The sequence below is a fragment of the Phyllostomus discolor genome, chromosome 9 (genome assembly GCF_004126475.2).
Source record: "Phyllostomus discolor isolate MPI-MPIP mPhyDis1 chromosome 9, mPhyDis1.pri.v3, whole genome shotgun sequence".
Taxonomy (NCBI): Eukaryota; Metazoa; Chordata; class Mammalia; order Chiroptera; family Phyllostomidae; genus Phyllostomus; species Phyllostomus discolor.
Window position 1 is genome coordinate 58,233,291 of NC_040911.2, and position 23,049 is coordinate 58,256,339.

The 23,049-nt window shown below is 39.6% G+C and overlaps 1 protein-coding gene across 1 annotated transcript in view; it reads left to right on the plus strand.

The window, feature by feature from the left end:
* Positions 1–793: 793 nt before the first annotated feature.
* NINL (ninein like) overlaps positions 794–23,049 on the plus strand; it is a 221,110-nt gene continuing 198,854 nt past the window's right edge. The window contains exon 1 of the mRNA XM_036009413.1: positions 794–971. The gene's annotated coding sequence lies outside the window, so the exon portion shown is untranslated. The remainder of the gene's footprint in view (positions 972–23,049) is intronic.

The window sequence follows — 23,049 nt, forward strand, 5'->3', positions numbered from 1 at the left end:
CCACACTTCCCCACACTCACTCTTCCCCTCACATTGAATATTATTGGGCATCCTCTAGCCTCAGGGCCTCACCCACAGATACCTGCTTGTCTCCTTCCCTCACTTCCTTTTGGGCTTCACTTAAAATGCCACCTTCCCACTGACCATCACAGGTCAACCTCCTGCAATCCTTATCCCCGTCTCTTATGTTGCTCCTCTTCAGCATTTGTAATTATCTAACACTTTTGTACTTTTTATTTAAGTTTTTTGATTGTTTCCCAGCTGTAAATTTTAAAGGGGCAAAGATATTTCCTTTTGTTGCCCCTCCCCCTCCCCCATTGTGACTGCCGTATTCTCAGTCCCTAGGACAATTCCTAGCATGAATGCCTGCATAATGAATATTTATAGATTGTATATATGATGGAAACATAGTAACGAGAAGTTTTATGTTTCCTAATTTCCACAGCTACGACCTTGGGGTATACCACTGCCTAGTCTTTGTCCTCTGGTTGTTTTCAGAAGAGGATGTTAAAGCAAGAACAAAATTCCACAGAGAACACATCGCTTACAGGGTTCAGCGAGGTAGGCTCCAGGCTTATGCTCTGAGCTTCGCACTTTCCAGAAATAACCCACACACTGCCTGTGGGGGACCCTCGGTCCACATTCGCCCCTCCACACTCCTCCTCACACTACACATCCAGTACACGCCGGCTCGTGGACCCCGCCCAGCTCTGCGCGCTTCCGGTGCGGTCCCCGACCTGGCTCACACCCAGTCCCGCTGCTTTCTGGGTTTGGCCAGCTGACCACTGAGCAGAGAGAACAAGAGGGCAGTGCCTGGTGGCACAAAGAGGCGGAGCTTCTGGACTTTGCGACACAAAGAAGAGCGGGCAGATACGGCTTGGGAGCCTTGGGCCTCCTAGTGGCTTTGCCCCATATCCGTGCGACCTGTGTGCGCTGGCTGAGACAGTAGACCACCGACCCCAGCAGTCCAGGTGAGCTGGGTCGCATCGGCCTGCGGGCCGCACAAACTGGCAAGGGTAGAGTGGCAGCACGTTCCTCTGGTTGGGCCAGGGAGCCAGGAAGTCAGCAGGTGGGACAAGAAGTGTCCTGGCCTGCGACTCTGGGCGGATGGCGGCCGGGGTGGGGGGTGAAAAAACCTGCAGTACTACTTCGCCCCCTGCCCCTAGCCTCGCCCTGGGACTGGCTGCGGGCATGGGGTCTCTGGGACGTGGAGTCCGCGTCTTCCCTTCGCCTCTGGATATAGGGACTACAAGTTCAGTAAGTATGACCTGGTATCCCGTTTTTCCCAGCACCCTGGAGGGCTAGGGGTGGGGTCACTTTAAAATAACGTATCCTACGGGGATGCCCGGCTGCTTGACCAAGCCTTTAATACCCAGGCCCTACTACATGGCCATTTCTGAAGTAGCGGTACCCCTTTGAGCAGAGTTTGCAGTGTTCTGGCTCCTTTACTAAAGTGGATGTTCAACTTCTGATGTGCGATCTGGGATGGGGTGAAGAAAGCGGTTTCATTAGAACGTGGTTGGAGAGAGCCGTGGCCTAGGTGGGCCACTGCAGCCTCTGCTCCCAGATGCACCGCTGCCGGTGGGCAGGTGCCTTCTTTGCTACCCTACCGCTGCCAAGTCCCTTCGTGCTTCACTTGTCACCTGTGAAATGCGATGGTCCCATTCCTTTGACAGATGGGATTATTGGAGAGAATTATCTCCTGTAAATAAATAACGTTGCATCCCACTATAGAACAACTTTTTAGGATGTACTTGTTTCCTTTTGTTATATTAGGAGTTTGCACTTCGAAAAACTTTGAGATAAGATGCCACCCTCTGGGGCAGAAAAGGCTGTTGTTTGGCAGAATCGCCCCTTTCCTCACCAAAAATGCCATGTAGGAATCTTTCCAGCCTCTTTGCATGTTTTACTCTCATAAATTGTGCCCTGGTGCGTTGTTAGGAGCTCTCTGTAGGTCTGTGTGTTTGCACAGGATGGAAGTGAAGAAAGGTGACTTGGTTCCTTTCTGCTTTAGGAGACTTATGCCAAGCTATGGAACAGGGAGGCAGTGGTGTGTGGGGGCTGGGCTGTATTTGGGGGGACACTATGAAGCTAAATGGCTTGGATAAAGTCAAGTGAGGCTCGAGGTCCCATCATCAACACTGTTAATAGGAAGAAGGGATTATGAGTGACAATGACTTTCTTATAAGAGGCCTTTGCTGTGGTTTCCAGGTTTTCCACCTTGGACTTTAAATGCTTTTAAAAGAAAAAGATTAAAAAAAATAATAATGGTTAAAACTGGTCTATTAAACAGAACACTATCAGCAGCCTTGCAATTTTAATAGCTTTGTGCAAAATTAAGTGTTTATTAAAAGAGAAATGCTAAGGCAGTTAGAGAAGCAAGCTACTACTATGGTGCCCCTGCTGTTTGATTTATACATCATCTAGTGGTTTAAACCATTACAAATTTAGCGGGTCTGTATTGGCAAATCCAAGCCTGCTGTATGTGCTTAAATATGGTTTATATTCAATAAAAATGAGAGGATAATCATTTTTACAGGATGAGAAAATAACCTTTTCCAAAGACCTTGAACTTGAGATAACATTTAATACCATTAAATTAGAAAGAGAACACTTTATAGAGGAAAAGTTAGGGTTTAAAATTGTTTTAATTGAATTTATATAAACTTTGAAGGAATACCTTTTCCCTAAATTTTATTCTTCAGAAGTGTTGAACTGATATTTGCTAACAGCATTTGTAAATCCCTAGTGTTAGTGCATCCTTTGCTCTGAGTCCTTATGAATGTTTGGTGGATAGTAGAGTAACGAAGAATTGGAGAGTTCTAATAATAAATATTCAAGGTATCTAGATCCTGCCCTTTTATGGTGATTGACTTTAGATGGCAGTTCCTGGATGGTTCTTTTTTATTTTATTTTTTCCTTGAAGATAAAACATGTGGCATTTAAGAATTGAGGCATGTGAAAGGCCCCTCTGACCACATCCTTTCTACCTTGGACACATAGATTTGGGATTTACCATAAAGAGGTGGCTGCTAGGTATCTCTGTCCTTCTCTTTGAGCCAAAGAAGGCAGATCTAGAAAAAGGAGTCAAAACATGGTGTCCTAGCCTCACTCTTGACCAGAGGGAATGGCGCAACCATCTTGCCTGAAGGGCATTTCAGGTGCCATAGGCACTTTGATCTCCAATTCCATGGTAATTCTATAAAGGTTGAGTGGCAGTGGCTGTAACTAGACTCTATATTTGGGTGTAGCTTAGTCCTTGGTTTGAGGTACAAATTAGGAACAGGCTCAAGGCCAGAGATTTCGTTAATCACAGCAGTAGGCCAAACCTTTGGGTCAGACTACCTGGAGCTATTTGGAAGGTGGAGGGTGGTGATAGCAGACGGTTTTCCTTCCCCATCGTTGGGGTAACCTTGAGACTCTTGTTAAGAGTTCTACACCAAAGGATTCTGACTGTTGTCTGAACCATGATATAGAGATGCCTTATGGAGTATGTTCTCTTCTTCATCCTCTTGACAAAATTTGGAACATGCCTTTGCTGCTCCCTGGATGCGGGTTTTTTTTTTTTTTTTGGTCTCTCTCAATCTTGGAATGTCCTTCTTTAGACGTTAAGGGATAAATAACTCCTAGTTTCTCAGTCTGGTTCATAGTGTGCCTTCAGCTGAAATCATTTTTTTTTGTCAAATAAAAAAAAAGCCCTCCAGGTAATCTTGATGCACTCAAATTTGAGAAGCATTAATATATGTACCAGTTTTTGTGCATTGACTGTTATTGGGTTGGCAAAAAGTCCATTTAATTTTTTTCCATAAAAGATACATTTTACATTTTCACCAATAACTTTGTTGATTTGGATATTTTGAGTATGTTGACTGTCTTCTGCTATTGGCTTCTAATGGGTAGAGCCAGGGGTACTACTAAACACCTTCTTTTTTTTTTTAAGATTTTTTATTTATTTATTTATTTTTAGAGAGGGAAGGGAGGGAGATAGAGAGAGAGAGAAATATCAATGTGTGGTTGCTGGGGGTTCTGGCCTGCAACCCAGGAATGTACCCTGGCTGGGAATCGAACCTGGGACACTTTGGTTCCCAGCCTGCGCTCAGTCCACTGAGCTATGCCAGCCAGGACTAAACACCTTCTAATGCACAAGACAGCCCCACAGAAAAGAATTTATTTGGCAAAATGTCAAAAATACCAAGAAACTTTACAAACCACTTTTGACATGTTTGATTAGTCACAGCACCTTATCCATACACTGCACAAATATTTTTTGCATTTCAGTTGTGTTTCTTGAAATATTGAAGGATAATATGCTGAAAAAGTTGCTTATTTTATTCTATCTTCAATATTAAAATAGCTGCCCCCAAATTCACCAATTTTGATAAGTGTTTTAAAAATTCACACTGCTATCACTGCTGTTACAATAAAATCCACTAAATTGTTTCAAATGAAGTTAAAGCAACTAAGCAATACTATAGCCATTGTACAAAAACAGCTAAATGAACATTTCAGCCACCCTAATATTTTGTACTTCATTATAGGAAACTGACAAACCTTTTTGTGTTATAAGACATATTCTTTTTTCTTTGTTATTATTTTTTAAAAATTTTATTGTTGTTCAATTATACTTGTCCCCATTTTCCCCCAGTGCTCTCCCCTGCCCTACCCACACCCCACCACCCACAATCAACTGACCTCCATTACACACTCACCACTGGTATCTTTGTCCATGGGACTTCTATATATGTTCCTTGACTTCACCTTCCACTTCTTTCCCCCATATGGCCCTCACCCTTCCCCTATGGTAACTGTCAGTTCTTTATTTCTCACTTAAAGGTGAGATCATATGGTATCTGTCTTTCACCACCTGTCTTATTTTACTTAGCATAATACTCTCCAGTCCAATCCATGCTGTATGGAAGTGTAGGAGTTCCTTCTTTCTTTCTTTTGCCTAGTATTCTATTCTGCATGTGTACCACAGTTTTTTGATCCACTCATTTACTGATGGGCACTTAGGCTCTTTCTAGCACTAGGCTATTGTAAATAATGCTACTATGAACACTGGAGTACATAGGTTGTTTTGAATTGGTGTTTCAGGATTCTTAGGGTATAAGCCCAGCAGTGGGATCTCCATCTTAGAAGGCAGTTCGATTTTTAATTTTTGGGACAACTTTCATGCTGTTTTCCATAGTGGCTGTACCAATTTGCATTCCTACCAACAATGTACCACAGTTCCCTTTGCTCCACAATATTGCCAGCACATGTTTGTTGATTTGTTTATGATGGCCATTCTGACCAGTGTGAAGTGGTATCTCATTGTGGTTTTAATTTGCATCTCTCTGATGGCTAGTGAAGCTGAGCATCTTTTCCTATGACTCTGGGTCCTCTGTATGCCCCCCTTGGAAAAGTGTCTGTTCAGGTCCTTTGCCTAGTTTTTAGTTGGATTGTTTGTCTTCCTGGTGTTGACTTGTGTGAGTTCTTTATAAATTTTGTAGATCAAACCCTTGTCCAAGTTATCATTGGCAAATATATTTTCCCATGTGATTGGATCTCTACTCATTTAGCTCATGTAGTATTTAGCTGTGCAGAAGCTTTTTAATTTGATGCAGTCCCATTTTTTTATTCTTTCCTTTATGTCCATTGCTCTAGGGAACATATTGGTGAAAATAATGCATGTGGAATATCTGAAAATTTCCTGCCTATGTTCCCCTCTAGGACTTTTTTGGTTTCATGACTTATATTTAAGCCATTTACCCATCTTGAGTATAAGTTGGTGGTTGAGATTCATTTTCTTGCATGTAGCTGACCAAGTGTCCCAACACCATTTATTGAAGAGGCTATTTTTACTTCATTTTATGTTCCTGCCCACTTTGTGAAATATTAATTAACCATAGAGACATGGGTTTATTTCTGGGTTCTCTATTCTGTTCCATTGGCCTGTGTGCCTGTTCTTATGCCAGTACCATACTGTGTATATACTTTGATATCAGCTATTGTGATCCCTCCTACTTTATTCTTCTCTCTCAAAATTGCTGTGGCTATTCATGGTCATTTATGGATTCATATATATTTTTGAAATGTTTGTTCTGTATCTGTGAAATATGTTACTGGTATTTTCATAGGGATTACATTTAATCTATAAGTTGCTTTGGGTAGTATGGACATTTTGATGATGTTAATTCTTCCAATCCATTAACATGGTATATGCTTCCTTTCATTTCTGTGTTCCTTAACTTTCTTCAGTGTGGTGCAGTTTTCTGAGTATTGGTCTTTTACCTCCTTGGTTAGGTTTATTCCTAGGTAGTTTATTTTTCTTCTTGCTATGTCTCATGGGATTTTTTTCCTGATATTTTGTTGTTGGTGTACAAAAATGCCTTTGATTTCTAAATATTGACTTTGCTTCCCATTGATTTGCCAGATTCACTTATTTGGCCAAGTAGTTTTTTGTTGGAGTCTATAGGGTTTTATGTGTACATTATCATGTTTTCTGCAAACAATAACAGTTTTGTTTCCTCCATCCTAATTTGGATGCCTTTTATTTCTTGTCTGCTCACAGTGGCTAGAAATTCCATTACTATGTTGTATACCAGAGGTGAAAGAGGACATCCCTGCCTTGTTTTTCTTCTTAGGGGAAAAGTTTTAGTTTTTGCCCATTGAGTGTGATATTGGCTGTAGTTTTCTCATTCATGGCCTATATTATGTTGAGGCCCTCTACTCCCACTTTGCAGACTGTTTTTATCATAAATGGGTGCTGTACCTTATCAAATACTTTTTCCACATCTGTTGATATGATCATGTGATTTTTGCCTTCCCTTTTCTTTATGTGATGTATTACATTTAATGATTTGTGTATATTGTACCATCCTTACATCCCTGGGATGAATCCCACTTGATCATGGTGAATGATATTTTTAATGTATTGCTGGAGGCAGTTTGCCTCCATATTTTGTTGAGGATTTTCGTGCCAATATTCATCAGTGATATTGGCCTCTAGTCTTCATTTTTAATTACGTCTTTATCTGGATTTGGGATTAGGATGATGCTGGCCTCATAAAAAGAATTGGGAGTCTTCCTTTTTCTTGGATTTTTTGAAATAGATTGAGAAGAATCAGGCTTAGCTCTTCCTTAAATATTTTGTGAAATTTTCTTTTGAAACCATCTGGTCCTGGACTTTTCTATGCTGGGAGTTTTTTGATCACTGCTTCAGTTTCACTAGCTGTTATCAGTCTTTTCAGGCTTTTTGTTTCTTCTTTTTTTAAAAAAAATACTTTAATTATTAATTTTTTTAGAAAGGGAAGGGAGGGAGAAAGAGAGAGAGAGAGAAACATCAATGTGCAGTTGCTGGGAGTCATGGCCTGCAACCCAGGCATGTACCCTGACTGGGAATCGACCCTGCGACACTTTGGTTCGCAGCCCACGCTCAACCCACTGAGCTATGCCAGCCAGGGCTAGGCTTTCTGTTTCTTCTTGATTCAATTTTGGAAAATTATATTTTTGTAGAAGTTCGTACATATTGCCCAGGTTTTCAAATTTCTTGTTGTATAGTTCTTTGTAGTACTTTCTTACAATCCTTTGTGTTTCTGAGGTATAGGTTGTAATTTCGCCTCTTTCATTTCTGATTTTATTTATTAGGGTCCTCTCTTTTTCTTGATGAATCTGTTAAATGCTTGATGATTCTCTTTATCTTTTGAAGAATCAGCTCCTGGCTTTTTTGAACCTTTGAATTGTTCTTTTAGTCTCTATGTCATTTAATTCTGCTATGATCTGGATTATTTCCTTTCTTCTGCTTACTCAAGGCTTTGTTTGTATTGTTACTCCAGTTATTGTAGATTTAGGGTTAGGTTGTTTATTTGAAATGTTTCCATATTTTTAAATATGTCTGTATTGCTATGAACTTTCTTCTGAGGAATGCCTTTACTATGTCCAATAGGTTTTGGACTGTTGTGTGATCATTTTCATTTGTTTCCAGAAATTTTATGATTTCTTACTTATTATTATTATTGATCTATTCATTGATGAATAGCATACTATTCAGGCTCCATAAATTTGAATTTTTGAGTTTTTTTCCTTGCAGTTAATTTCTAGTTTCAGTCCCTTTTCTGAGAAAATGCTTGATACGATTTAAATTTCTACAATTTGTTGAGGCTTGTTTTGTGTCCTATTATGTGGTCTATCTTTGAAAATGTTCCTTGTGCATTTGAAAAGAATGTGTATTTTGCATCTTTGGGATTAAAGGTTCTATATATATCAGTTAAGTCCATTTGACCTGGGACATTGTTCAATGCTGCAGTATCTTTGTCAATATTTTCTTTGGAAGATCTATCCATTTTTGACAGTGAGGTGTTAATATACCCTAGTATACATGTATGACTATCTATCTTTCTCGAAGTCCTCCAAGATTTTCCTTATATATCGGGGTGCTTCTATGTTGGGTGCATATATGTTCACAATGTTTATGTCTTCTTGATGGATTCTTCCCTTGAGTATTCTGAAGTGTTCTTCAGTGTCTCTCTTTATGGCCTTTGTTTTGAAATTTATTTTGTCTGATGTAAGTATTGGTACCCCAGCTTTTTTTCTGTCCATTTGCTTGGAATATTTTTTCCAACTTTTCTCTTTCAGTCTGTGTAGGTCTTTTGTTCTGAGGTAGGTCTCTTGCAGAAAGCATATGTGTAGGTCATGTTTTCTTACCCATTCAGCTACCCTATGTCTTTTCATTAGAGTGTTTAATCATTTACATTTAAGGTTGTTATTGATAGGTACTTATACATTGCCATTTTACTTCCTTTGTACATGTGTTCCTCTCTTTCACACTTCTTCTTTCTCTTTTTAAAGAACTCCCTTTAGCATATCTTACAACACTGGTTTGCTGGATGTGTATTCTTTGAGCCTTCTTATGTCTGGGAAACTCCTTATTTTGCCTTCCATTTTAAATGAGAATCTTGCTGGATAGAGTAATCTTGGTTGCGGACCTTTGCTTTTCATTACTTGGAATATTTTTTGCCATTCCTTTCTGGCTTGTAGTGTTTCTGTTGAGAAGTCAGCTGCTAGCCTTATCGGGGCTCCCTTGTATGTTACTTCCTGTTTTTCCTTTGCTGCCTTTAAGATTCTCTCTTTGCCTTTGAATTTTGCTATTTTAATTATGATGTGTCTTGGAGCATGACTCTTGGTTTAATCTTGATTGAGACTGCTTCTTGGACTTGTTTGACTTTTTCTCTTATTAGATTAGTGAAATTTTCTATCATTAGTTTTTCAAACATTTTTTTCTATCCCTTGCTCCTCTTCTTCACCTACTGGTATTCCTATTATATGGGTATTATCACATTTCATGTTGTCCAGCAGTTCCCTTAACCTCTCTTCATTGTTTTTAAGTCTTTTTTCCTTTTCTTGCTCTTTCTGGAAATTTTTTTCTATGTTGTCCTCAAGCTCACTTATTCGATCCTCTGCTTCATCTTGCCTGATTTTGATTCCTTCTACTGTGTTCTTCAATTCAGAAATTGTATATTGATTTCCTATTGGCTGTTGTGTTATTTCCTATGTTATTTTTCATATTGATGTTGTTCACAGTAAGTACTTTGTAGCTTTCCTGTAGTTTTTCAAAAAATTTTCACTGAGCTCACTGGTCTTATTTAAAACCATTGTTTTGAAGTCAGTATCTGATAGTTGACTGTCTTCCATTTCATTTAGGACTCTTTCTGAGGAATCCTCCTTTCCACTCAATTGGGGGCTGTCTCTTTGTGTTCCCTTTATTTGTGGGACTCCTCTTGTTTGATTGTACTTCTTAAATTGATCTGTTTTGACTCCCTGAGTTTGTGGTGTGAACTTCTATGGTAGGAGACCTGTGAGATTCGGTGTGCAGTCTCCTTGACCTCCTGAACTTGTTGGTCTTGTGATGCCCTTTATGGCATTTTATGTTCACTCTCTGGACGTTAATTGAGTTTTGATTCTTGTTGGGGCATTCTTTGGTGGGTCCTTCCCTCCAGCTGGTTGACTAAGGGTTATTCTACCTGCCATGCCTTGTCTCCTGTGGTGCAGGTGGTGCCAGAAGAAAACCACAAAACCCAGGAAGGAAACCACACCCTCAAAAACAACTCCCACCTGCAACCCCACTATCAACAGCAATGAACCCACTATTAATAAAGGTGTAAAGACATTAAGACTATTTTAAGAAAGGAGAGCAAATGTGAGATGATCTACTGAAAGAAAAATGATTTTGAGAGAGTAAATGGAGAACCTTAATAAGAGTACAAAATTAGAGCAATGAGGAGAACATAAAATTTACATTATAAATTTTTTAAAAATGAAGAAACCAGGATGGAGTAGAGAAGGGAAGTGTATAGTATTGTGTTTAAAGAGAAATTAAAATAATATAAAGTGAGAGGGAGAAAGAAAAAGATAAATAATAAAAAATAGGGAACCAATTGGAAAGAAAGATCCAACCCCTGCACTATCAACAACAAATGAGCTAAAGTTATAGGTAGGATGGCAAAAGAGGGAGGGAAAAGAAGGCAAAGTGTAAGAGATGCCTAGAGCAAAGGGAAGTGATTTTGAGATGATAGAGGAAGACAGAATACTAAAGGTGAAGAACAAATACTAGGCTGGACAGGGAAAAATTAAAATTTGAAATTTAAAGAAAACAATATAAGAAAAAAAGAAAAGGAAGGGCAGGATGAAAGAGAAAAAACAGGCTAAGACAGGGCAAAATTAAAATTTCAGATGGAAAAAAGAGTAGGAGAAGGGAACAATAAAATTTGAGATTTGAAATACAAAAGTAGTGAAGATATAGGGATAAAATTAAACTATGCCTGAATGAAGAAGTAGAAAGCCTAAACAGACCAATAACAGCTGATGAAATTGAAGCAGTAATCAAAAAGCTCTTGACACACAAAAGCCCTGGACCACACCATTTCACAGGGGAATTCTAAGCATTTCAGGATTAGCTAACCACTATCCCTCACAGATTATTTAAAAAAAAGCAAGAAGACAGAAGATTCCCAAACTCTTTTTGTGAAGCAAGAATCACCCTAACCCAAAACCAGATAAATACACCACAAAGAAAGAAAACTTCAGGCCAATATCATTGATGAATATGGACACTAAAATCCTCAACAAAATATTGGCAAACTGCATTCAGCAATACATTAAAAAGATCATACACAGTGACCAAGTGGGATTCATCCCAGGGATGCAAGGATGGTACAATATTCTCAAATCAATAAATGTACACATCACATAAACAAAAACAAAGACAAAAATCACATGATCATATCAATAGATTTGGAGAAAGCATTTGATAAGATACAGCACTCATTTATGATAAAAACATTCGGCAGTGTGGGAATAGAGGGAGCATTCCTCAACATCATAAAGGCCATATATGAGAGACCTACATTCCACATCATACTCAATGTGGCAAAAACTAAAAACTTTCCCACTGAGATCAGGAGCAAGATAAGTTTGTCCACTTTCACCACTTCTACTCAACATAGTATTGGAAGTCGTAGCCAAAACAATCCGAAAAGGAAAGGAAATAAAAGGCATCCAAATTGGAAAAGGAAACATGGCAGTGTACATAGAAAATCCTATAGACTCCACCAGAAAACTGCTCGACTTAATAAATAAATTTGGCAAAGCTGTGGGATATGAGGTTGATATTCAGAAATCAAAGGTATTTTTGTATATCAACAATGAAATCTCAGAAAATGAAATCAGGAATAAAATCCCATTTGATATAGCAACAAGAAAAATAAAATACCTAGAAATAAACCTAAATGAGGAGGTAAAAGACCTTGACTCAGAAAACTACACAACACTGAAGAAAGAAATTAAGGAAGACAAACCAATGGAAACATATACCATGTTCATGGATCAGAAGAATTAATATCATCAAAATGTCCATACTACCCAAAGCAATTTACAGATTCAATGCAATACCTATTAAAGTACCAATGGCATATTTCACAGATATAGAACAAACACTTCAAAAATGTATATGGAACAATGAGCGACCCCAAATAGCTGCAGCAATTTTGAGAAAGAACAAAGTAGGAGGGATCACAGTACCTGATAGCAAACTGTATTACAAGGCCACCGTAATCAAAACAGCCTGGTACTGGTAAAGAACAGACATATGGAGCAATGGAACAGAATAGAGTGCCTAGAAATAAACCCATGTGTCTATGGTCAAATAATATTCAACAAAGGAGGCAGCACCATAAAATGGAACAAAGATAGCCTCTTCAACAAGTGGTGTTGGGAGAGCTAGACAGCTACATACAGCTACACGCAAAAAAAATGAAACTTCGGTCACCAACATTAACCATACACAAAAATAAATTGAAGGTGGATAAATAACTTAAATGTAAGTCATGACACCATAAAAGTCCTTCAGAAGAACATAGGCAGGAAAATCTCAGATATTCTACACAGCAATATTTTCACTGTTCCCTAGAGCAAGGGACATAAGGAAAGAATAAACCAATGGGATCTCATCAAAATAAAAAGCTCCTGCATGACTAAAGAAAACAGCATTAAAGTGAAAAGAGAACATACTGTATGGGAATACGTATTCACAAGTGATACATCAAACAAGGATTTGATCTCCAAAATATATAAAGAACTTACGGAACTCCACTCTTGGGACAAGCAACCCAATTAAAAAATGGGCAGAAGATTTGAACAGACACTTCCTGAAGGAGGACATACAGAGGGTTCAGAGACATATGAAAAGATGCTCAGTATTGCTAGCCATCAGAGAGATGCAAATTAAAACCACAATGAGATACCACTTCACACTGATCAGAATGGCCATCATAAACAAAGCAACAAACGAGTGTTGGAGAGGTTGAGGAGAAAAGGGAACCCTAGTGCCCTGTTGGTGGGATTGCAGTGTGGTACAACCACTATGGAAAACAGTATGGAATTTTCTCAGACAACTAAAAATGGATCTGCCTTTTGACCCAGCAATTCCACTGCTAGGATTATATCCCAAGAGCCCTGAAATACCAATCCAAAGAATTTATGCACTCCAGTGTTCATAGCAGAATAATATACAATAGCCAAGTGCTGGAAGCAGCCTAAGTGCCCATCAGTAAATGAATGGATAAAAAAACTATGGTACATTTATACAATGGAATTCTATGCAACAGAAAGAAAGAAGGAGCTCCTACCCTTTGCAACAGCATGGTTGGAACTGGAGAGCATTATGCTAAGTGAAATAAGCCAGGTGGTGAGAGACAAATACCTTCTGATCTTACCTTTAAGTGGAACCTAATCAACAAAATGAACAGGCAACCAAAATGTCACCAAAGACATTGAAATTGAAAACAGGTTGACAGTGACCAGAGGGGAGATGGGAGGGGATAATGGGGGAAAGGGGTGAAGGGTTTATAAGAACAATTATGAAGAACACATGGACAATAACAAGGGTGGGTGGAAACAGGTGAAGGAGGTGGTGAGAGCTGGGCTGGTGGGGAGAGGGTAGGTAAAGGACAGAAAACTGTACTTGAACAAGAATGAAAATAAAATTAAATTTTAAAAAATTGTGACAACTACCCACAACCAACCAGTGAAGATTACTAAAGATGGAGAGAGACTGCAGGTATTGTAAAAGCAGGAAAAATAACGTGAGATGACTATTGACAAGAACACTGGTTTTGAGAGGCCGCATTGGGGAGAAATGCTAAGTGAAGAATGGAAACAAGTTGTAGCAAGATAGAAAAGAAAATTTATATGAAAATAATAAGAGGAAATAATAAGGTAAAATATAGTAAGAGACGTGGTCAAAATATGTGAATTGAGCCCTGGCTAGCGTAGCTCAGTGGATTGAGTGCGGGCTGGGAACCAAAGTGTCCCAGGTTCAATTCCCAGCCAGGGTACATTCTTGGGTTGCAGGCCATAACCCCCAGCAACCGCACATTGATGTCTCTCTCTCTCTCTCTCTCAAAATAAATAAATAAAATCTTTGAAAAAAAAATATGTGAATTGAAATAAACTATAGTGTAAAAAACTAGTGACTTTGTATACACAAACTTGAAGGACAAGAAATGAATGTTAAGCTATGCAGGAAAGAAAATATCACAAATCACGGGGAAGACCACAGTGGATTTAATCTTGGTAGCATGTAGTATTTACCACTGTGTTTTTCTTTCTGGATCTGCCTGTGGTGGTGTCAGATGGTGACGCCATCTGACCTTAGGCAGCCTGGTTGAGATTTCCAGAGATCTAGTGTATCTGGCTGACCTCTTCAGTTGTTAAGCTAGTCATTCTGCACTCAGCAGTCAGGCATTAGCATCACAGTGCCTGGCAGAATACTTCCTGGGGTCAGGGCTGTTGTTTTCCTTCAGACTGCTGCCACTCAGAGGGGAGTGAGTGGTCTGCCTGAGCAAGGTGGCTGCTGCAGTATGGGGGATGACTCAGCACCAGGATTCCGGTATCTATTCTCTCAGTTTTCTCCCCAAAGCCTCCATCCACAGTCTCTTGTCAAACATCTCTAGTAAACTCTGCACCTCCCCTTTGCCAGAGCCCAGGGTAAGTGGCTGCAAATGAACATTATGCCTTTGCTTCTCAAATGGCTCCTTGTGTCTCCAGCCATCCGTCTCTGGGAAGAGCAACTCTGCCACTTTTCACAACTAGATATTATATCTGTACTTTTCAGGCTCTTGTGCTCTAGGCTGGGGATCCCAGCTTAGGGTTTAGACCCCACACTTCCCAGGGGGACCAAACTGGCCACCTAAGTTTCCCTCCAGCACTTTAGCTGCTGCCTGTGGATGCCCAGCCAGCCTTCTTGCATCTACACTGCACTCCCTACCAGTCATGTTGGGCTGAAGTTGATTCATCTGACTGTCCGTGGTGGTTGTAAGGGCTTCTTTCTCACTATTGTTTGTTGTTTGTTTGGGTGATTTCTCCATAATTTGGTTGTAATTCCAGGTTGGTTCTGGGAGGAGGTTAGGGTAACATCCACTTACTTCTCCACCATCTTAGATCTCTGTTTTCAGACATATTCTTTAAATCCAATTACCTTATTTGGGGATCTGCTTTGTTTACTAAGTTAAGATATTGCTGTGTTGGCATTTCTCAAAGTTGTCATTATTTATTGTTATTGTTAAATATCTGTAGGGAAATCATTGTCCACAATTTCTAGATTATCAGGGTTCCAGTAAAGAATTTTATATTTGTAGATGCCTATCTACGAATGGTTAATATGTTTTTATCTGCCAGTGATGGAATACCCTGTCTCAGATTAAACGAATAGGGAGGTGTCAGAAGAAAAGTCCAGGGCTTCAGTATGGGTTGTTCCCCTGGCTGAACCAGCATTTGGGGGCCCAAGCTGCTCCTCTTCTACATAGTGTCATATTGATGGTGGCTCTTTCACTCACATGTGGGGGGAGAGGGAAGTTTGGCTTTCATAGACTCTCTTTTTCAAAAACTTTATTTTTACTTTGAATCTGATGCTATCTTCAAATAAATAGTGTCAGTATTGAGTAGAATTGTAAGTTATCCAGATGGCATCAGAGACTGGTGGTGTGGTAATCCCCTCCCCATTTTGGCACTGGGTGTTAGAATCATTTTATTAGAATACTTTTGTGGATAACTGACATGGACACCAGCCCACAGTGTCTGCAGCATTATGGATGAGACGACATAAATTCACATGGACTACTGAGTCCTGTGGAGGAAAAGGGACGGCACCGCTACTTTCTCAAGGGGAGAGCGCCTTGGCCACTCTCTCCAGAGGAGAATGCGCCAACCCTTGCCCTGACAAGCTTTTATATTGGATTTTTTAAAAAAGATTTAATTTAATTTAATTTTTTTAGACAGAGGGGAAGTGAGAGAGAAAGAGAGGGAGAGAAACATCACTGTGTGGGTTGCCTCTCATGGGCCCCTCACTGGGGACTCGGCCTGCTACCCAGGCATGTGCACTGACTGGGAATCAAACCGGCAACCTTTCGGTTAGCAGGCTAGCACCCAATCCACTGAACCACACCAGCCAGGACAATTGGCTTTCTAATAGCATACATCAAAGAAAGTTTTCATTCATTGTACTTAGGTTTGCTTTAGGTAATTACTTTTTACAGATAGGAACAGAAGGGATGTTACCAATTACTTCTTACAGATTAACAAGGAAAAATGTTGCAAATGCAAGGGAACGATAAGAGTAACAGGTGTGGTTACACTTCAGTCCTTGGGAGAATTAGGACAGACTTCAGGAAGTTACTTTAAAGATACGCAGCAAGCGTTTGCTGCCTGAACTCAGGGTGAGAGAGTTTTAGCAAAAGAGAGTCACAAAGCAGCATAGGTATAATGCAGGACTGATTTCCCATGGGGGAACTTCTTCACAGGAGTGGTCCTGTGTGCTGACTCGCCCCCCACTGGCTTTCCACGTGGGTGCTGAGCTACATATCCACCTCTCGCAAAGCGGTTCCCTACAAATAATGACACAATGGGGTTTTCTGTCAATGTCTTTTTTCTTATTCTAGATGGTGGTGACATGGGTAGGTTCTGTTGGTAAGGACTTCTTGAGTCATACCTGTATAATTTGTGCATTTTTGGTTTTGAATATTTATTCTTCAGTATACATTTTACTTAGAAAATGTTTTCGAGGGCTCTTTACCCATCTGAAAAATTATTTGTGATATATAGTAAATTAAATGGTGCAATAATATGTATTTTATAGTAGCCCAAAGTATAAATAAAAATACCTATAGTACTGTGTTGAGGAGAGATAAGGACATAAGCTGCTGGCAGGACTTTAAGTGAATATAAGCTCTTGAGTAACCCCTTATGTGGAGAGCATTTGACCATATCCATCAAAATTGTAAGTGTGCAGATCATCTGTTGCAATATTTCTGTCATTAATATATCTTTCAAATATCCTAGGACATTTGCTCAATGACCTATGTACAAGAGTACTCATTGTAGCATTGTTTCTAATAGTAAAGGGTTAGAAATAACTTATGTCCATCAATTGAAAATTCATTAAGCATGTGTGGTATATGCAGGTACAGAAGAGAATGAGTAAGATCTTCCTATACTAGACTGATACTTACATTTGCATTTTAATATATTTTTGAGTACATGTATGGAATAATACCCAGGTTGTGTTACTCAGTGAAGAGAAGGCCAGACTTTTATATCTAGGTCATCTGATCAAACCATCTTTTACTTTGCACTGGGGAATGGAGTGGCAGCATTCAGTTTTCCTATAGTGGCTTGTAACTCAGTTTCATGTGGTTCATAAGAATATAAAATTTTGAAAGTAGATTAAGATGGTCTCAGACTGGTATTGCCCCAGATATCTACTGGCAGAAGCAAATTGAAAATCTTTTTTTCGCCCTGGCTGGCGTAGCTCAGTGGATTGAGCGTGGGCTGTGAATCAAAGTGTCGCAGGTTCGATTCCCAGTCAGGGAACATGCCTGGGTTGCAGGCCATGACCCCCAGCAACTGCACATTGATGTTTCTCTCTCTATCTCCCTCTCTTTCCTCTCTAAAAAATAAATAAATAAAATCTTTTAAAAAAGGGAGAGAAAAGAATAAAGGGAAAAATATTTAAAAAAAGAAAATCTTTTTTTCCCCTCTCTTTTTTTATTGATGTTCAAGTACAGTTGTCCACATTTTCCCTCCATTACTCTCCCTGCCCTACCCACCCCACCTCCCACATTCAATCCTTCCCCCACCTTTGTCTTTGTCCATGGGTCCTGTATACATGTTCCTTGACAACCTTTCCCCTTCTTTCCCCCCTGTAACCCTCCCCCATCTCCTCTGGTCACTGTCAGTTTGTTCTTTATTTCAATGTCTTTGGTTATATTTTCCTTGCTTTTTTGTTTTGTTGATTAGGTTCCACTTACAGCTGAGATCATATAGTATTTGTCTTTCACTACCAGGCTTATTTCACTTAGCATAATACTCTCCAGTCCCATCCATGCTGTCCCAAAGGGAGTTCCTTCTTTCTTTCTTCTGTGTAGTGTTCCTGTGTAAATGTACAATAGATTTTTGATCCACTCATTTACCAATGGACACTTACTTGGCTATTGTAAATTGTGCTGCTATGAACATTGGGGTGCATAGGTTCTTTTGGATTGGTGTTTCAGGGTTCTTAGGATATAATCCTAGCAGTGGAGTTGCCAGGTCAGTCTTTTAGAGGAAGATTTAATTATTCTATGTATCAAAAATAATACCCCAAGTAGTTTTTTATGTACAATGTTCAAAGATAGTGAAATATAACCAGACACACAAAGAAACAAGATCATGAGCCAGGATACCCCACAACAAAAGACAACACAAACAGCCACAGAAACATGAGATATTATGTTTATCAGGCAAAGACTTTAAAATAACTACTCATGATTATAATGAAAGAAATAAGAACCAAGCTTGGAAATTTCAGCATGAAATTATTTAGTAAAAACCTGATAAAAAATAACATCACACATTAGAAAAGAACATAATTGAAATCCTAGAACTTAAAAAAATATAATGACTAAAATTAAGACATCAGTGGATATGTTTTAATAGTAGATTAGACAGAGCTGAAGAAGGAATTAATGAACTGGAAGCTGGATATGTAAAAATTATATAGAATTTAGCATATATAAATAAAAAGGTGAAAGAGAGATTAAGCAACAGAATAGCTAGAGTAAGAAGGGCCAACACATTTTAATTTGATTCTTAGCAGGAAAGAGAAAGTGGGCCAGAGGCAATAATTGAAATAATGACTGAGAATTTTTCAGAAGTAATGGTATATTAGCTCATAGAGTCAAGAAATTAGTGATTTCCAAGCAGGATCAATTTAAAAATACATCAAAGTGAAATGATAGAAAACAAACTAAAATAGAGATTATTAAAAAGCAGCTAGAAGAAAATATCTTCAGAGACAACAGGGAGATTGACAGTTGACTTTGCAAAGTAATAACTGGATAGAAGATAGTGTGATCTTCAATATGTTATAAGAAATCTATATCCAGTAGAAATATCTTTTAAGAATGAAGGTGAGAGAGTTCTGGACATGACAGTTGGCATTGGAAAATGAAGTACTCACGTCCTCCCACAACCACATCAAAGTTACAGCTAAGCTGTAGAACAACTATCATTTAGAACCACCTGAAATGTAGCTGAACACAAGTCCTATAACTAAGAATGTATAGAAGAAGCCACGTGTCAAGACTGATAGGAATGTTAGAGATGCAGAAGAGGCTGTTTTCACACCCACTCTATGTGGTGGCAAAAATCAGGAGGGAAGCATATCTCAGCTGTGGAGGTCCCCCAAGGAGCAAGGAATGAATCCCAGTACCCCACTAGGCCCCCCAGCCCAGGATTCCAGTGCTGGGAAAAGAACTCCCCATAATTTCTGGCCTATAAAAAGAAACAGGAGCTGTGGCTGAGTGAGACAGAGGTCTGCTGGAGTCTCAGGCATTCATCTTGAAAGGCCTGCACATGGACTTACTTGGACTCGTTCACTCCAGTGCTGGGACAGCAGCTCAAAAGACACATCAGGGACATATGGAAGGAACGGAATTGTCTCTGGGGCAAGAGTTGAAGGGGCATCTTTCTCCCAGCTGGATGCTGGTAGAGACTGCATTCTTCTACAGAGTCCTTGCCCTGCAGGTGCAGGTGGGTGCTATATCTGCATCTCATCAACCAAGCTCACACTGTTTGCCTTGACCTGGTGATCCTCTGAGACCTTGCCCCACCCAAGCTGTTTCCAGTGGCTTTTTCATACAAACAGCCTGTTTTGGCTCCTGCTATAAACTTTCCTAAAATCTCTCAGATGTTCACTAACTCCATACAAGTAGCAGCTGGCCTTGGTGTGCCTTATATTTCTTTTTAAGTGTTCATGGACTGACAGTAGTAGCAGTGGACCTTGGTTTACATCTTGGACTCTTCTGGACACCTCCAAGACAACTACAAGTAGCAGTCAGGGACACATGGGGAAGAACTGAATTGCCTGTCTTCGAGGTGAGGGCTGGAGGTCAGTTCTCTCCTGAACTAAAGTGCTGGCAGATGTTACTTTCCTTTGTTGATCCCTCCCATCACCTAGCCTTCAAGCACAGGCAGGCTCCAAGTCTGTTTCCATCAATTTGGCTAATATTGCTCACCCAACTCTGGTGATTCCCTGAAGACACATCCCACCCAACTCATGAATAGGCCAAAACTCTTTCAACAGCTGTTACTCACAACTGGCCAGCCTTGGCCATGCTGAAGACTTTCCTAAAATCTCTTAAAGGTCAACAAACCCCAAACAAGCAGCAGCTAGCCTCAGCATGCCCCTTACCACTTCCTCAGTGGCCCCAAGTACAGGACTAGTGGCAACTGGCCTTGGTTCACAGCACAACCTCTCTCAGGTGCCTCCAAATCCAGTACAAGCAGCTACCATCCATAGATCACTTTGTAGTTGCAAGCCAGACACAGGCAACAGATAATCTTGGCCTACAAGGGATCCTGCCCCAGAGCCCCTCCATAGAGGACCCAGAATGAAAACATTTGGTGGATGGCTTTAGAGCACCACCCAGTTAACGCCACAAATGACACACCCATAGGGTGGACTGGATAGGCCTCAAAAACTGCTAAAGCAAATCCCACTTCATGGCATCAGTCTCCACACAAGAGTTTGGCTAGCCCTTAGAGCCAGTTGATTTGAGGGCCGGTCTCACCTACTGACAGCAATCAAGGCTCAACTACAATAGGAGAACATACACAACCCACACAAGGACACCCTTGGAGCACCTGGCTTAGGTGAACAAAGAGACTGCACCACTGGGCCTACAGGAGACCTACTATATAATGCCACTGTGCCAAGAATTTGGAGGCATACTAGATCTACTTAATATACATAGAAACACAGGAAGGCAGACAAAATGAGGAGACAAAGAAACATGTTCCAAATGAAACAGGACAAAACTCCAGAAAAAGAGCTAAACAAAATAGAGGTATGCAATCTACCAGATGAAGTGTTCAAATTCTGGTTATAAGTATGCTCAGTGAACTTAGAGGAAAAATAAATGAGCTCAGTGAGAACTTCAACAAAAAGATAGCAAACATTAAAAAGGAGGTATAAATAATAAAAAAATAACCAGTCAGAAATGAACGATGTAATAGCTGAAGCGAATAATACATAAAGTGGAATTAATAACAGATGAAGCAGAGTTGGTATAAAGCTGACCTGTGGCCACATAGGGAAAATGGTTGGTTTAGGATGGGCTTTCTTTAGAGGTAAAGTCACTCATTTACTGGATTCTCTGTGTCCATGGAGCCACCAGGATGGTTATAAGGTGTCCCTTCCCACACTTGCCATTAAAAACTATGAGAACTGCCCAGATAGCTCATTCAAGTTTCTTTTCTGTGTCTCCTTTCCTTACCTATAGCCTGCTTACTTCCTATCTGGTTTTCCTCTCCTAGGCATAGGCTCTTTCCAACTAGGCATCTTCTCCTTAATCAGAGCCTTCCAACCTCCCAAGGGGGTGTTTCTAGACCCAACTGAGTTGTGTTAATCTGGAGTTCTTGGTGTCCTACATGATTGTCACAGAAGAATGAGAAGAGCGTGTGTCTTTGTGGCAGTATGTCTTGGAACAAAAGCTCTGGAATCCACCTTAGTGTTTGATTAATAGGATAAAGGTGCAGTCTGTCTACAAATCCAGAGGATTATGTATTACATTTCTTTTAGTAGATTTTTCACTTGAGTGGAGGGAAGGAGAAAATGAGAGAAGTTCTAAGGGAAGTAGCTTCCTACATTATTTTTCTATATCTGCTATGGGTAGGTTCCTTTTTGGTTTAAGTAAATGTGACATGAGCCAAAGTGTTTGGAAAAGAGAGATGAATATCCTGTGACATATATATGGTTTTATATGATCTTCTTCACCCTCCTATCAGCTTTGAATTCATTTGTGATATTCCTCATTTCAATCTTTGGCTCTAAAAGTTTTTCTTTTTTAAATTTTTTAAAATTGATTTTAGAAAAAGAGATGAAGGAAGAGAGACAAGAACATCAATTTTGTTCCACTTATTTATGATTTCTTTGGTTGTTTCTTGTATGTGCTCTGACCGGAGAGTGAACCTGTAACTTTGGCTTATTGGGATGACGATCTAACCAACTGAGCTACCTGGCCAGGGCAAGTTTTACTTCTTTAGAAACATATTTGCAGACAGATGTGTATATAGCAAGCTTAGCTAGAGCCTTGTAAATATTATCTTTTGAGTTCTGAAGTTGAACTAACTCTTGGCTTTTCCTGTGTAGACACAATTTTTAAAAAACACTTTGGTGTGTTCCGGACATGGTAAAGTTGGTTGGAAAGATGACACAAACTGAGTTGAACAGAAATGCCAAACTTTGGAAGTACAGAGTGTTATCAGGTTTTTCCCACTGATGAGGTATGGTTAGCCACCTTGTATTATGCTCCAGTACCTGTGGTTAAATAGTTAGTTTGCTTCTAATGATGCATAGCCTTTGCATAGAAGTAAGAGGAAAAATTCATGTTGCCTTTTTCCCAACATGGAACAGGAAAGGGAAAGAGAAAATGAGATTTAGTGGACATTGACCAAGAATCCATTAAAAGCTAAGAAAGGACATGCTGAGCAAAGGTCAGAGAGAGAAAGGAGAGACTAGGAACAAATGGAAATACCGATAACTATTTAAAGCATTTTTTGAAATGTTTCATTAATTTTTATTTAAGAACATAAAACAAGCTCATATACATGTGTTCATGAGTATTTACCACACTCAGAGCTTAGCAGTAGGAACTGAAAGTGCAAAAATGAACAAAATGTGGTCCTTGCCCTGAGATGGTACACAGACCAAGAAGAGATATATGAACATATGATTTTCAATCACTGTAGTATATGCAGAGTGCTGTGCAGTCACAGGGCAAGGAGCAGATTATCATTTAGAGGGGTCAAGGAAGTCATCATGGAGAGAAAACACTGATTATTAGTAGTGCATTGAGCATATTTTTCTATGTGTAGTGGACACTTGTATTCTTCTAAAAATAATTTGTCATTCTTTGCTGTTTTGAAAATATGGGTATATTTCTCAGTGGTTGAAGAATTCTTTACATTTGCCTTTTG